A 14,788-nucleotide genomic window follows, 5' to 3' on the forward strand; every position below is an offset into this window, starting at 1 on the left:
CCCTATCCCCGTAATCCCCACTTAATCTGGACAACAAAGTCTCGCTAAGGGGCAATTAGTGTCCAAAGATGTACAGGTTAGGTGGATTGGCCGTGTTAAATTGTCCCTTAGTGTCCAAAGATGTACAGGTTAGGTGGATTGGCCATGTTAAATTGTCCCTTAGTGTCCAAAGATGTGCAGGTTAGGTGGATTGGCCGTGTTAAATTGTCCCTTAGTGTCCAAAGATGTACAGGTTAGGTGGATTGGCCGCGTTAAATTTTCCCTTAGTGTCCAAAGATGTACAGGTTAGGTGGATTGGCCGTGTTAAATTGTCCCTTAATGTCCAAAGATGTGCAGGTTAGGTGGATTGGCCGTGTTAAATTGTCCCTTAGTGTCCAAAGATGTGCAGGTTAGGTGGATTGGCTGTGATAAATTGTCCCTTAGTGTCCAAAGATGTACAGGTTAGGTGGATTGGCCGTGTTAAATTGTCCCTTCGTGTCCAGAGATGTACAGGTTAGGTGGATTGGCCGTGTTAAATTGTCCCTTAGTGTCCAAAGATGTGCAGGTTAGGTGGATTGGCCGTGTTAAATTGTCCCTTAGTGTCCAAAGATGTGCAGGTTAGGTGGATTGGCCGTGTTAAATTGTCCCTTCGTGTCCAGAGATGTACAGGTGAGGTGGATTGGCCGTGTTAAATTGTCCCTTAGTGTCCAAAGATGTGCAGGTTAGGTGGATTGGCCGTGTTATATTGTCCCTTAGTGACCAAAGATGTGCAGGTTAGGTGGATTGGCCATGTTAAATTGTCCCTTAGTGTCCCAAAGATGTGCAGGTTAGGTGGATTGGCCGTGTTATATTGTCCCTTAGTGACCAAAGATGTGCAGGTTAGGTGGATTGGCCATGTTAAATTGTCTCTTAGTGTCCAAAGATGTGCAGGTTAGGTGGATTGGCCGTGTTAAACTGTCCCTTAGTGTCCAAAGATGTGCAGGTTAGGTGGATTGGCCGTGTTATATTGTCCCTTAGTGACCAAAGATGTGCAGGTTAGGTGGTTTGGCCATGTTAAATTGTCCCTTAGTGACCAAAGATGTACAGGTTAGGTGGATTGGCCGTGTTAAATTGTTCCTTAGTGTCCAAAGATGTACAGGTTAGGTGGATTGGCCGTGTTAAATTGTTCCTTAGTGTCCAAAGATGTGCAGGTTAGGTGGATTGGCCGTGTTATATTGTCCCTTAGTGTCCAAAGATGTGCAGGTTAGGTGGATTGGCCGTGTTAAATTGTCCCTTAGTGTCCAAAGATGTACAGGTTAGGTGGATTGGCCGTGTTAAATTGTCCCTTAGTGTCCAAAGATGTACAGGTTAGGTGGATTGGCCGTGTTAAATTGTCCCTCAGTGTCCAAAGATGTGCAGGTTAGGTGGATTGGCCGTGTTAATTTGTCCCTCAGTGTCCAAAGATGTACAGGTTAGGTGGATTGGCCGTGTTAAATTGTCCCTTAGTGTCCAAAGATGTACAGGTTAGGTGGATTGGCCGTGTTAAGTTGTCCCTTAGTGTCCAAAGATGTACAGGTTAGGTGGATTGGCCGTGTTAAATTGTCCCTTAGTGTCCAAAGATGTGCAGGTTAGGTGGATTGGCCGTGTTAAATTGTCCCTTAGTGTCCAAAGATGTACAGGTTAGGTGGATTGGCCGTGTTAAATTGTCTCTCAGTGTCCAAAGATGTACAGGTTAGGTGGATTGGCCGTGTTAAATTGTCCCTCAGTGTCCAAAGATGTACAGGTTAGGTGGATTGGCCGTGTTAAATTGTCCCTCAGTGTCCAAAGATGTGCAGGTTAGGTGGATTGGCCGTGTTAATTTGTCCCTCAGTGTCCAAAGATGTGCAGGTTAGGTGGATTGGCCGTGTTAATTTGTCCCTCAGTGTCCAAAGATGTGCAGGTTAGGTGGATTGGCCGTGTTAAACTGTCCCTTAGTGTCCAAAGATGTACAGGTTAGGTGGATTGGCCGTGTTAAATTGTCCCTTAGTGTCCAAAGATGTACAGGTTAGGTGGATTGGCCGTGTTAAATTGTCCCTTGGTGTCCAAAGATGTACAGGTTAGGTGGATTGGCCGTGTTAAATTGTCCCTTAGTGTCCAAAGATGTACAGGTTAGGTGGATTGGCCGTGTTAAATTGTCCCTTAGTGTCCAAAGATGTACAGGTTAGGTGGATTGGCCGTGTTAAATTGTCCCTTAGTGTCCAAGATGTACAGGTTAGGTGGATTGGCCGTGTTAAATTGTCCCTTAGTGTCCAAAGATGTACAGGTTAGGTGGATTGGCCGTGTTAAATTGTCCCTTAGTGTCCAAAGATGTACAGGTTAGGTGGATTGGCCGTGTTAAATTGTCCCTTAGTGTCCAAAGATGTGCAGGTTAGGTGGATTGGCCGTGTTAAATTGTCCCTTAGTGTCCAAAGATGTGCAGGTTAGGTGGATTGGCCGTGTTAAATTGTCCCTTAGTGTCCAAAGATGTACAGGTTAGGTGGATTGGCCGTGTTAAATTGTCCCTTAGTGTCCAAAGATGTACAGGTTAGGTGGATTGGCCGTGTTAAATTGTCCCTTAGTGTCCAAGATGTACAGGTTAGGTGGATTGGCCGTGTTAAATTGTCCCTTAGTGTCCAAAGATGTACAGGTTAGGTGGATTGGCCGTGTTAAATTGTCCCTTAGTGTCCAAAGATGTACAGGTTAGGTGGATTGGCCGTGTTAAATTGTCCCTTAGTGTCCAAAGATGTGCAGGTTAGGTGGATTGGCCGTGTTAAATTGTCCCTTAGTGTCCAAAGATGTGCAGGTTAGGTGGATTGGCCGTGATAAATTGTCCCTTAGTGTCCAAAGATGTACAGGTTAGGTGGATTGGCCGTGTTAAATTGTCCCTTAGTGTCCAAAGATGTGCAGGTTAGGTGGATTGGCCGTGTTAAATTGTCCCTTAGTGTCCAAAGATGTACAGGTTAGGTGGATTGGCCGTGTTAAAGTGTCCCTTAGTGTCCCAAAGATGTGCAGGTTAGGTGGATTGGCCGTGTTAAATTGTCCCTTAGTGTAGGGCGGGACGACGTGATGAGTCCGGGTCGGAAAACTTCGACGGGCGGGCTCTTTCTTGCCCCGCCCCTCATTCGGAGTCGGGGGGGAGGCCCGAATGGACGGCGGGGGCCCCGGGGTTTCAGTCCAGGTGGGTTTTGTGATGTTTCTTGTTGAACATTGATGGTTGTCAGTAAACTCCATTGTCCCAATGTGGTGGGGGATGGGCAAGCGGCTCCCGCTCTCTGATTGGTTGAGCCGGCTGTCAATCGTGCCGCCTCGATGACTATTGGCGAGTCCTCCAATTCCCGCCTCCGGACCCCACCCTCCGCATTGGATGCCAATCCCGGAAGGGGGCGGTTCTGCCTGGTGAGAGGCTCGACGTCCCATTGGTCCGTCCTTCCTGTCGGCGATGTAATTGGTTGGAGTCTACGTCTATCAGGTTGCTCGTTGTATGATTGGTCAATAGGCCTGTCCATCGGAGGGAGGGCGGGGGTTTCCAGTGCGCAGTCGCGGGAGGCGGGCATTGACGAATCGCTTAACCTTCCTGATTGGTCGCTCCCCATGTCAATCAGTCAGACAGCGGCGCTGATTGGACAGCTCCGTCCGTCCGTCACGCGGTCCCGCCCCACGCAAACAGATGGGCGGGTGAGGCCTCGCGCGCGTGTGGGGCGGGTCCCTTTCCCCCATTGGTGAGCCCGCCAGGCCAGCGGGGGCCCCCATTGGTGGGAAGCAAACGTCAATCAGCGCGTTCCCTCCCCGACGTCGTGCGCGCTGATTGTGACGCGGCGCAGGGCGTGATCTGATGGTGTCCCGCCCTCTAACGCACAGCGGATTGGTGGCGACGGCCGTCGCTCAGACGGCGGCGGGCCGTGATTGGAGCACGGCGCCTGTCAGTCAGCCCGTGGCCGCGCCCTAGCCCCGCCCCCTCCGGCTCTCGGCGGTTCGGCAGCGGCGGCCGCTCCGCGGTTTCCGCCATCCCTCGGCGGCCGCAGGAGGAGGAGGAGGAGGAAGGACAGGGATAGGGAGGCAGCGGGTCACCCTTCCCCCTCAGGGCAGAAGGAAGAGGGAGGCAGCCGGCAGCCATGGAGGAGAGCGGCCCGAGTGAGTGGGGAGGGCGGCGGCTGAGGGCGGAGGGGGGGCCCGGAACGGAAGGCCAAGCTCAATGACGGGGAAGACATCCGGTGTGACACCTTTGGCTTCACTGGGGGAAGACTTCCGGTGTGACTCCCATTGGCTTCAATGTTGGGGAAGACTTCCGGTGTGACTCCCATTGGCTTCAATGGTGGGGAAGACTTCCGGTGTGACTCCCATTGACTTCAATGTTGGGGAAGACTTCCGGTGTGACTCCCATTGTCCTCAATGGGGGGAGGGGTTTCACCGTGACGCCCTGACTGGGGGAGGGGTTTCACCTTGACGCCCTCACTGGGGAGGGGTTTAACCGTAACGCCCTGACTGGGGGAGGGGTTTCACCGTGACGCCCTGACTGGGGGAGGGGTTTCGCCGTGACGCCCTCACTGGGGGAGGGGTTTCACCGTGACGCCCTGACTGGGGGAGGGGTTTCACCGTGACGCCCTGACTGGGGGAGGGGTTTCACCGTGACGCCCTCACTGGGGGAGGGGTTTCGCCGTGACGCCCTGACTGGGGGAGGGGTTTCGCCGTGACGCCCTCTCTGGGGGAGGGGTTTCACCGTGACGCCCTGACAGGGGGAGGGGTTTCACCGTGACGCCCTCTCTGGGGGAGGGGTTTCACCGTGACGCCCTCTCTGGGGGAGGGGTTTCGCCGTGACGCCCTCTCTGGGGGAGGGGTTTCACCGTGACGCCCTGACTGGGGGAGGGGTTTCACTGTGACGCGCTCACTGGGGGAGGGGTTTCGCCGTGACGCCCTGTCTGGGGGAGGGGTTTCGCCGTGACGCCCTGACTGGGGGAGGGGTTTCACCGTGACGCCCTCTCTGGGGGAGGGGTTTCACCGTGACGCCCTGACTGGGGGAGGGGTTTCGCCGTGACGCCCTGACTGGGGGAGGGGTTTCACCGTGATGCCCTGACTGGGGGAGGGGTTTCACCGTGACGCCCTCTCTGGGGGAGGGGTTTCACCGTGACGCCCTGACTGGGGGAGGGGTTTCACCGTGACGCCCTCTCTGGGGGAGGGGTTTCACCGTGACTCCCTGACTGGGGGAGGGGTTTCACCGTGACGCCCTGACTGGGGAGGGGTTTCACCGTGACGCCCTGACTGGTGGGAGGGGTTTCACCGTGACGCCCTGACTGGGGAGGGGTTTCACCGTGACGCCCTGACTGGGGGCGGGGTTTCGCCGTGACGCCCTGACTGGGGGAGGGGTTTCACCGAGACGCCCTGACTGGGGAGGGGTTTCACCGTGACGCCCTGACTGGGGGAGGGGTTTCGCCGTGACGCCCTCTCTGGGGGAGGGGTTTCACCGTGACGCCCTCTCTGGGGGCGGGGTTTCGCCGTGACGCCCTGACTGGCGGAGGGGTTTCGCCGTGACGCCCTGACTGGGGGAGGGGTTTCACCGTGACGCCCCCTGACTGGGGGAGGGGTTTCACCGTGACGCCCTGACTGGGGGAGGGGTTTCGCCATGACGCCCTCACTGGGGGAGGGGTTTCGCCGTGACGCCCTGACTGGGGGAGGGGTTTCGCCGTGACGCCCTCACTGGGGGAGGGGTTTCGCCGTGACGCCCTCTCTGGGGGAGGGGGTTTCACCGTGATGCCCTGACTGGGGGAGGGGTTTCGCCGTGACGCCCTCTCTGGGGGAGGGGTTTCACCGTGATGCCCTGACTGGGGGAGGGGTTTCACCGTGACGCCCTGAGTGGGGGAGGGGTTTCACTGTGAGGCCTCTCTCTGGGGGAGGGGTTTCACCGTGGCGCCCTGACTGGGGGAGGGGTTTCACTGTGAGTGGGATAGCAGGGCTGAATGGGCTGAGTGGCTACATCCTGAGTCACACCCACTGAGGGAGAGAGAGACGGGGAGAGGGAGAGAGAGACGGGGAGAGGGAGAGAGAGACGGGGAGAGGGAGAGAGAGACGGGGAGAGAGAGAGAGACGGGGAGAGGGAGAGAGAGACGGGGAGAGGGAGAGAGAGACGGGGAGAGAGAGAGAGACGGGGAGAGGGAGAGAGAGACGGGGAGAGGGAGAGAGAGACGGGGAGAGGGAGAGAGAGACGGGGAGAGAGAGAGAGACGGGGAGAGAGAGAGAGACGGGGAGAGGGAGAGAGAGACGGGGAGAGGGAGAGAGAGAGACGGGGAGAGGGAGAGAGAGAGACGGGGAGAGAGAGAGACGGGGGAGAGGGAGAGAGAGACGGGGAGAGGGAGAGAGAGACGGGGAGAGGGGAGAGAGAGACGGGGAGAGGGAGAGAGAGACGGGGAGAGGGAGAGAGCGACGGGGAGAGGGAGAGAGCGACGGGGAGAGGGAGAGAGCGACGGGGAGAGGGAGAGAGCGACGGGGAGAGGGAGAGAGAGACGGGGGAGAGGGAGAGAGAGACGGGGAGAGGGAGAGAGAGACGGGGAGAGGGAGAGAGAGACGGGGAGAGGGAGAGGGAGAGAGAGACGGGGAGAGGGAGAGAGAGACGGGGAGAGAGGGAGAGAGACGGGGAGAGGGAGAGAGAGACGGGGAGAGAGGGAGAGAGACGGGGAGAGAGAGAGAGAGACGGGGAGAGAGCGAGAGAGAGAGACGGGGAGAGTGCGAGAGAGAGACGGGGAGAGGGAGAGAGAGACGGGGAGAAGGAGAGAGAGACGGGGAGAGGGAGAGAGACGGGGAGAGGGAGAGAGAGACGGGGAGAGGGAGAGAGAGACGGGGAGAGGGAGAGAGAGACGGGGGAGAGAGAGAGAGACGGGGAGAGGGAGAGAGAGACGGGGAGACGAGAGAGAGACGGGGAGAGGGAGAGAGAGACGGGGGAGAGAGAGAGACGGGGAGAGAGAGAGAGACGGGGAGAGAGAGAGAGACGGGGAAAGGGAGAGAGAGACGGGGAGAGGGAGACGGGGAGAGGGAGAGAGACTGGGGGGAGGAAGAGAGAGAGACTGGGGAGAGAGAGAGAGACTGGGGGGAGAGAGAGAGAGACTGGGGGAGAGAGAGAGACTGGGAGAGGGAGAGAGAGACGGGGAGAGGGAGAGAGAGACGGGGAGAGAGAGAGAGACGGGGAGAGAGAGAGAGAGACGGGGAGAGAGAGAGGACGGGGAGAGGGAGAGAGAGACGGGGAGAGAGAGAGACGGGGAGAGGGAGAGAGAGACGGGGAGAGGGAGAGAGAGACTGGGGAGAGGGAGAGAGAGACGGGGAGAGGGGGGAGAGGGATAGAGAGACGGGCAGAGGGAGAGAGACGGGCAGAGGGAGAGAGAGACGGGGGGAGAGGGAGAGAGAGAGAGAGACGGGGAGAGGGAGAGAGAGAGAGAGACGGGGAGAGGGAGAGAGACGGGGAGAGGGAGAGAGAGACGGGGGGAGAGGGAGAGGGAGAGAGAGAGAGAGACGGGGAGAGGGAGAGAGAGAGAGACGGGGAGAGGAGAGAGAGACGGGAGAGAGAGACGGGGAGAGAGAGAGAGAGACGGGGAGAGAGAGAGAGAGACGGGGAGAGGGAGAGAGAGACTGGGAGAGGGAGAGAGAGGGGGGAGAGGGATAGAGAGACGGGCAGAGGGAGAGAGACGGGCAGAGGGAGAGAGAGACGGGGAGAGGGAGAGAGACGGGGAGAGGGAGAGAGAGACGGGGGAGAGGGAGAGAGAGAGAGAGACGGGGGAGAGGGAGAGAGACGGGGAGAGGGAGAGAGACGGGGAGAGGGAGAGAGAGACGGGGAGAGGGAGAGAGAGACGGGCAGAGTGAGAGAGGGAGAGAAAGAGACGGGGAGAGGGAGAGAGAGACGGGGAGAGAGGGAGAGAGAGACGGGGAGAGGGAGAGAGCGACGGGGAGAGGGAGAGAGCGACGGGGAGAGGGAGAGAGCGACGGGGAGAGGGAGAGAGCGACGGGGGAGAGGGGAGAGAGAGACGGGGAGAGGAGAGAGAGACGGGGAGAGGGAGAGAGAGACGGGGAGAGGGAGAGAGAGACGGGGAGAGGGAGAGAGAGACGGGGAGAGGGAGAGGGAGAGAGAGACGGGGGAGAGGGAGAGAGAGACGGGGAGAGAGGGAGAGAGACGGGGAGAGGAGAGAGAGACGGGGAGAGAGGGAGAGAGACGGGGAGAGAGAGAGAGAGACGGGGAGAGAGCGAGAGAGAGAGACGGGGAGAGTGCGAGAGAGAGACGGGGAGAGGGAGAGAGAGACGGGGGAGAGGGAGAGAGAGACGGGGAGAGGGAGAGAGAGGACGGGGAGAGAGGGAGAGAGAAGGGGAGAGAGAGAGAGAGACGGGGAGAGTGCGAGAGAGAGAGACGGGGAGGAGTGCGAGAGAGAGAGACGGGGAAGAGTGCGAGAGAGAGAGACGGGGAGAGTGCGAGAGAGGAGAGACGGGGAGAGTGCGAGAGAGACGGGGAGAGGGAGAGAGAGACGGGGAGAGGGAGAGAGAGACGGGAGAGGGAGAGAGAGAGAGACGGGGAGAGGGAGAGAGAGAGACACGGGGAGAGAGAGAGACGGGGAGACAGAGGAGAGAGAGAGACGGGGAGAGACAGAGAGAGAGAGACGGGGAGAGAGAGAGAGAGACGGGGAGACAGAGAGAGAGACGGGGAGAGAGAGAGACGGGGAGAGGGAGAGAGACGGGGAGAGGGAGAGAGACGGGGAGAGGGGAGGAGAGAGACGGGGGGAGAGAGTGAGACGGGGCGAGAGGGAGAGAGACGGGGAGAGGGAGAGAGACGGGGAGAGGGAGAGAGACGGGGAGAGGGAGAGAGACGGGGAGAGGGAGAGAGACGGGGAGAGGGAGAGAGACGGGGAGAGGGGAGAGAGACGGGGAGAGGGAGAGAGACGGGGAGAGGGAGAGAGACGGGGAGAGGGAGAGAGACGGGGAGAGGGAGAGAGGCGGGGAGAGGGAGAGAGGCGGGGAGAGGGAGAGAGACGGGGAGAGGGAGAGAGAGATGGGGAGAGGGAGAGAGAGACGAGGGAAGAGGGAGAGTGAGAGACGGGGAGAGAGAGAGGAGAGACGGGGAGAGGGAGAGAGAGACGGGGAGAGGGAGAGAGAGACGGGGAGAGGGAGAGAGAGACGGGGAGAGGGAGAGAGAGACGAGGAGAGGGAGAGTGAGACGGGGAAGAGGGAGAGAGAGACGGGGAGAGGGAGAGAGAGACGGGCAGAGGGAGAGAGAGACGGGGAGAGGGAGAGAGAGAAAGAGAGAGGGGGAGAGGGTGAGAGAGACGGGGAGAGGTAGGGAGAGACGGGATGGAGAGAGAGACGGGGAGAGGGAAAAGGCTCCCCATCTCATTTTGTGCTGTCTCTTTCCCCCCGATGCACAGACCCGGTGGACCTGACCCCTGAGGAGCGGCTTGGAGCTGGAGAACATTCGGCGGAGGAAGGTGGAGCTGCTGTTGGAGATCCAGAGGCTTCGCGATGAGCTGAAGGAGGCCATGTTCCGAGGTGGAAGGTCTGGAGATCAACGAAGGAAGGTGGGCGAGCGCAGGGGGCTGAATGGGCCTCCTCTTGTTCCTGTGTCACAGGCTCGAGCAGGGGGCTGAATGGACCTCCTCCCTGTTCCTGTGTCACAGGGCTCGAGCAGGGGGCTGAATGGACCTCCTCCTGTTCCTGTGTAACAGGCTCGAGGAGGGGCTGAATGGGCCTCCTCCTGTTCCTGTGTAACAGGGCTCGAGCAGGGGGCTGAATGGACCTCCTCCTGTTCTGTGTAACAGGCTCGAGGAGGGGGCTGAATGGGCCTCCTCCTGTTCCTGTGTCACAGGCTCGAGGGGCTGAATGGGCCTCCTCCTGTTCCTGTGTAACGGGCTTGAGGGGCTGAATGGACCTCCTCCTGTTCCTGTGTCACAGGCTCGAGGGGCTGAATGGACCTCCTCCTGTTCCTGTGTAACAGGCTCGAGCAGGGGGCTGAATGGACCTCCTCCTGTTCCTGTGTCACAGGCTCGAGCTGGGGGCTGAATGGGCCTCCTCCTGTTCCTGTGTAACAGACTCGAGCAGGGGGCTGAATGGGCCTCCTCCTGTTCCTGTGTCACAGGCTCGAGCAGGGGGCTGAATGGGCCTCCTCCTGTTCCTGTGTCACAGGCTCGAGGGGCTGAATGGGCCTCCTCCTGTTCCTGTGTCACAGGCTCGAGGGGCTGAATGGGCCTCCACCTGTTCCTGTGTAACAGGCTCGAGGGGCCGAATGGACCTCCTCCTGTTCCTGTGTCACAGGCTCGAGGGGCTGAATGGATCTCCTCCTGTTCCTGTGTAACAGGCTCGAGCAGGGGGCTGAATGGACCTCCTCCTGTTCCTGTGTCACAGGGCTCGAGCAGGGGGCTGAATGGACCTCCTCCTGTTCCTGTGTCACAGGCTCGAGCAGGGGCTGAATGGGCCTCCACCGGTTCCAGTGTAACAGGCTCGAGCAGGGGGCTGAATGGACCTCCTCCTGTTCCTTGTGTAACAGGCTCGAGGGGCTGAATGGGCCTCCTCCTGTTCCTGTGTAACAGGCTCGAGGAGGGGGCTGAATGGGCCTCCACCTGTTCCTGTGTAACCAGGCTCGAGCAGGGGGCTGAATGGACCTCCTCCTGTTCCTGTGTCACAGGCTCGAGCAGGGGGCTGAATGGGCCTCCTCCTGTTCCTGTGTCACAGGCTCGAGGGCTGAATGGGCCTCCTCCTGTTCCTGTGTCACAGGCTCGAGGGGCTGAATGGGCCTCCTCCTGTTCCTGTGTCACAGGCTCGAGGGGCTGAATGGGCCTCCTCCTGTTCCTGTGTCACAGGCTCGAGGGGCTGAATGGGCCTCCTCCTGTTCCTGTGTCACAGGCTCGAGGGGCTGAATGGGCTTCCTCCTGTTCCTGTGTCACAGGCTCGAGGGGCTGAATGGGCCTCCTCCTGTTCCTGTAACTCAAGATTGTGACAAGTGTTGCGGAGCTGTTGCAAAGACGAATGTTTTCCTGGCAGACGTACTGACGTCCCGAGCCGGTGTCTCTGTGCTTCCTCCCTCAGTAAAACACTGCAGAGAAAACAACAATGGCAATGGGGCGGAAGAAGTTTAACATGGACCCAAAGAAGGTAGGTGGAGCCCACCCCCTTCAAGGATTGCATTGATGCCCCTCTACCCCCTCACATTGGTTCCTCTGCCCTCTTACCCTCTGGAGAACCCCTTCCAAATCAGAACCGTGGTTAGCACAGCTGCCTCACAGCGAGAGGGTCCCGGTTCGACTCCCGGCTTGGGTCACTGTCTGTGCGGAGTCTGCACGTCCTCCCGTGTGTGCGTGGGTTTCCTCCGCTGCTCCGGTTCCTCCCACAGTCCAAAGATGTACAGTTTAGGTGGATTGGCCGCGTTAAATTGTCCCTCAGTGTCCAAAAATGTACAGGTTAGGTGGATTGGCCGTGTTAAATTGCCCCTTAGTGTCCAGAAGATGTACAGGTTCGGTGGATTGGCCGTGTCAAATTGTCCTTAGTGTCCAAATGATGTACGGGTAGGTGATTGGCCGTGTTAAATTGTCCCTTAGTGTCCAAAGATGTACAGGTTAGGTGGATTGCCGTGTTAAATTGTCCCTTAGTGTCCAAAGATGTACAGGTTAGGGTGGATTGGCCGTGTTAAATTATCCCTTCGTGTCCAAAGATGTACAGGTTAGGTGGACTGGCCGTGTTAAATTGTCCCTTAATGTCCAAAGATGACAGGTTAGGTGGATTGGCCGTGTTAAATTGTCCCTTTGTGTCCAAAGATGTGCAGGTTAGGTGGATTGGCCGTGTTAAATTGTGCCTTAGTGTCCAAAAGATTGTACAGGTTAGGTGGATTGGCCGTGTTAAATTGTCCCTTAGGTGTCCAAAGATGTACAGGTTAGGTGATTGGCCGTGTTAAATTGGTCCTTAGTGTCCAAAGATGTACAGGTTAGGGTGGATTGGCTGTGTTAAATGTCCCTTAGTGTCCAAAGATGTACAGGTTAGGTGGATTGGCCGTGTTAAATTGACCCTTCGTGTCCAAAGATGTGCAGGTTAGGTGGATTGGCCGTGTTAAATTGTGCCTTACTGTCCAAAAGATGTACAGGTTAGGTGGATTGGCCGTGTTAAATTGTCCCTTAGTGTCCAAAGATGTGCAGGTTAGGTGGATTGGCCGTGTTAAATTGTCCCTCAATGTCCAAAGATGTACAGGTTAGGTGGATGGCCGTGTTAAATTGTGCCTTACTGTCCAAAGATGTACAGGTTAGGTGGATTGGCCGTGTTAAATTGTCCCTTAGTGTCCAAAGATGTACAGGTTAGGTGGATTTGGACGTGTTAAATTGTCCCTTAGTGTCCAAAGATGTACAGGTTAGGTGGATTGGCCGTGTTAAATTGTGCCTTACTGTCCAAAGATGTACAGGTTAGGTGGATTGGCCGTGTTAAATTGTCCCTTAGTGTCCAAAGATGTGCAGGTTAGGTGGATTGGCCGTGTTAAATTGTCCCTTAGTGTCCCAAAGATGTGCAGGTTAGGTGGATTGGCCGTGTCAAATTGTCCCGCAGTGTCCAAAGATGTGCAGGTTACGTGGATTGGCCGTGTTAAATTGTCCCTTAGTGTCCAAAGATAGGCAGGTTAGGTGGATTGGCCGTGTTAAATTGTCCCTTAGTGTCCAAAGATGTGCAGGTTAGGTGGATTGGCCGTGTAAATTGTCCTTAGTGTCCAAAGATGTACAGGTTAGGTGGATTGGCCGTGTTTAAATTGTCCCTTAGTGTCCAAAGATGTACAGGTTAGGTGATTGGCCATGTTAAAATGTCCCTTAGTGTCCAAAGATGTGGCAGGTTAGGTGGATTGGTCGTGTTAAATTGTCCCTTAGTGTCAAAGATGTGCAGGTTAGGTGGATTGACCGTATTTAATTGTCCCTTAGTGTCCCAAAGATGTAACAAGTTAGGTCTATTGGCCGTGTTAAATTGTCCCTTAGTGTCCAAAGATGTACAGGTTAGGTCTATTGGCCGTGTTAAATTGTCCCTTAGTGTCCAAAGATGTACAGGTTAGGTGGATTGGCCGTGTTAAATTGTCCCTTGGTGTCCAAAGATGTGCAGGTTAGGTGGATTGGCCGTATTTAATTGTCCCGTAGTGTCCCAAAGATGTACAAGTTAGGTCTATTGGGCCGTGTTAAATTGTCCCTTAGTGTCCAAAGATGTACAGGTTAGGTGGATTGGCATGTTAAATTGTCCCTCAGTGTCCAAGATGTACAGGTTAGGTGGATTGGCCGTGTTAAATTGTCCCTCAGTGTCCAAAGATGTGCAGGTTAGGTGGATTGGCCGTGTTAAATTGTCCCTTAGTGTCCAAAGATAGTCAGTTAGGTGGATTGGCCGTGTTAAATTGTCCCCTTAGTGTCCAAAGATGTACAGTTAGGTGATTGGCCATGTTAAATGTGTCCCTTAGTGTCCAAAGATGTACAGGTTAGGTGGATTGGCCGTATTTAATTGTCCCTTAGTGTCCAACGATGCACAGGTTTAGGTGATTGGCCGTGTTAAATTGTCCCATTAGTGTCCCAAAGATGTGCAGGTTAGGTGGATTGGCCGTGTTAAATTGTCCCTTAGTGTCCAAAGATGTACAGGTTAGGTGATTGGCCATGTTAAAAATGTCCCTTAGTGTCCAAAGATGTGCAGGTTAGGTGGATTGGTCGTGTTAAATTGTCCCTTAGTGTCCAAAGATGTGCAGGTTAGGTGGATTAGACCGTATTTAATTGTCACTTAGTGTCCAAAGATGTACAAGTTAGGTCTATTGGCCGTGTTAAATTGTCCCTTAGTGTCCAAAGATGTACAGGTTAGGTCTATGGCCGTGTTAAATTGTCCCTTAGTGTCCAAGAGATGTACAGGTTGGTGGAGTGGCCGTTTTAAATTGTCCCTTGGTGTCCAAAGATGTGCAGGTTAGGTGGATTGGCCGTATTTAATTGTCCGTAGTGTCCAAAGATGTACAAGTTAGGTCTATTGGCCGTATTAAATTGTCCCTTAGTGTCCAAAGATGTACAGGTTAGGTGGATTGGCCATGTTAAATTGTCCCTTAGTGTCCAAAGATGTACAGGGTAGGTGGATTGGCCGTATTTAATTGTCCCTTAGTGTCCCAAAGATGTACAGGTTAGGTCTATTGGCCGTGTTAAATTATCCCTTAGTGTCCAAAGATGTACAGGTTAGGTCTATTGGCCATGTTAAATTGTCCCTTAGTGTCCAAAGATGTACAGGTTAGGTGGATTAGCCGTGTTAAATTGCCCCTTAGTGTCCCAAAGATGTGCAGGTTAGGTGGATTGGCCGTGTTTAAATTGTCCCTTAGTGTCCAAAGATGTACAGGTTAGGTGGATTGGCCGTGTTAATTGTCCCTTAGTGTCCAAAGATGTCTAGGTTAGGTGGATTGGCCGTGTTAAATTGTCCCTTAGTGTCCCAAAGATGTACAGGTTAGGTGGATTGGCCGTGTAAATTGTCCCTTAGTGTCCAAAGATGTGCAGGTTAGGTGGATTGGCCCGAGTTAAATTGTCCCTTAGTGTCCAAAGATGTGCAGGTTCGGTGGATTGGCCGTGTTAAATTGTCCCTTAGTGTCCAAAGATGTGCAGGTTCGGTGGATTGGCCGTGTTAAATTGTCCCTTAATGTCCAAAGATGTACAGGGTAGGTGGATTGCCGTATTTAATTGTCCCTTAGAGTCCCAAAGATGTGCAGGTTAGGTGGATTGGCCGTGTTAAATTGTCCCTTTAGTGTCCAAAGATGTGGCAGGTTAGGTGGATTGGCCGTGTTAAATTGTCCCTGAGTGTCCAAAGAAGTACAGGTTAGGTGATT

The 14,788-nt window shown here is 55.6% G+C and overlaps 1 protein-coding gene and 1 long non-coding RNA gene across 2 annotated transcripts in view; one reads left to right on the forward strand and one right to left on the reverse strand.

Annotated features, from left to right (window-relative positions):
- Window positions 1-14,788, reverse strand: part of LOC140399673 (DNA excision repair protein ERCC-1-like) — a 342,817-nt gene that overhangs the window by 71,900 nt on the left and 256,129 nt on the right. The window lies entirely within an intron of this gene.
- Window positions 3,921-11,086, forward strand: LOC140399785 (uncharacterized). Its single transcript, XR_011937874.1, has 3 exons — window positions 3,921-4,107; window positions 9,366-9,515; window positions 11,020-11,086. It is a non-coding gene; the product is annotated as an uncharacterized lncRNA (long non-coding RNA).

This window comes from Scyliorhinus torazame, chromosome 23 (assembly GCF_047496885.1).
Source record: "Scyliorhinus torazame isolate Kashiwa2021f chromosome 23, sScyTor2.1, whole genome shotgun sequence".
Taxonomy (NCBI): Eukaryota; Metazoa; Chordata; class Chondrichthyes; order Carcharhiniformes; family Scyliorhinidae; genus Scyliorhinus; species Scyliorhinus torazame.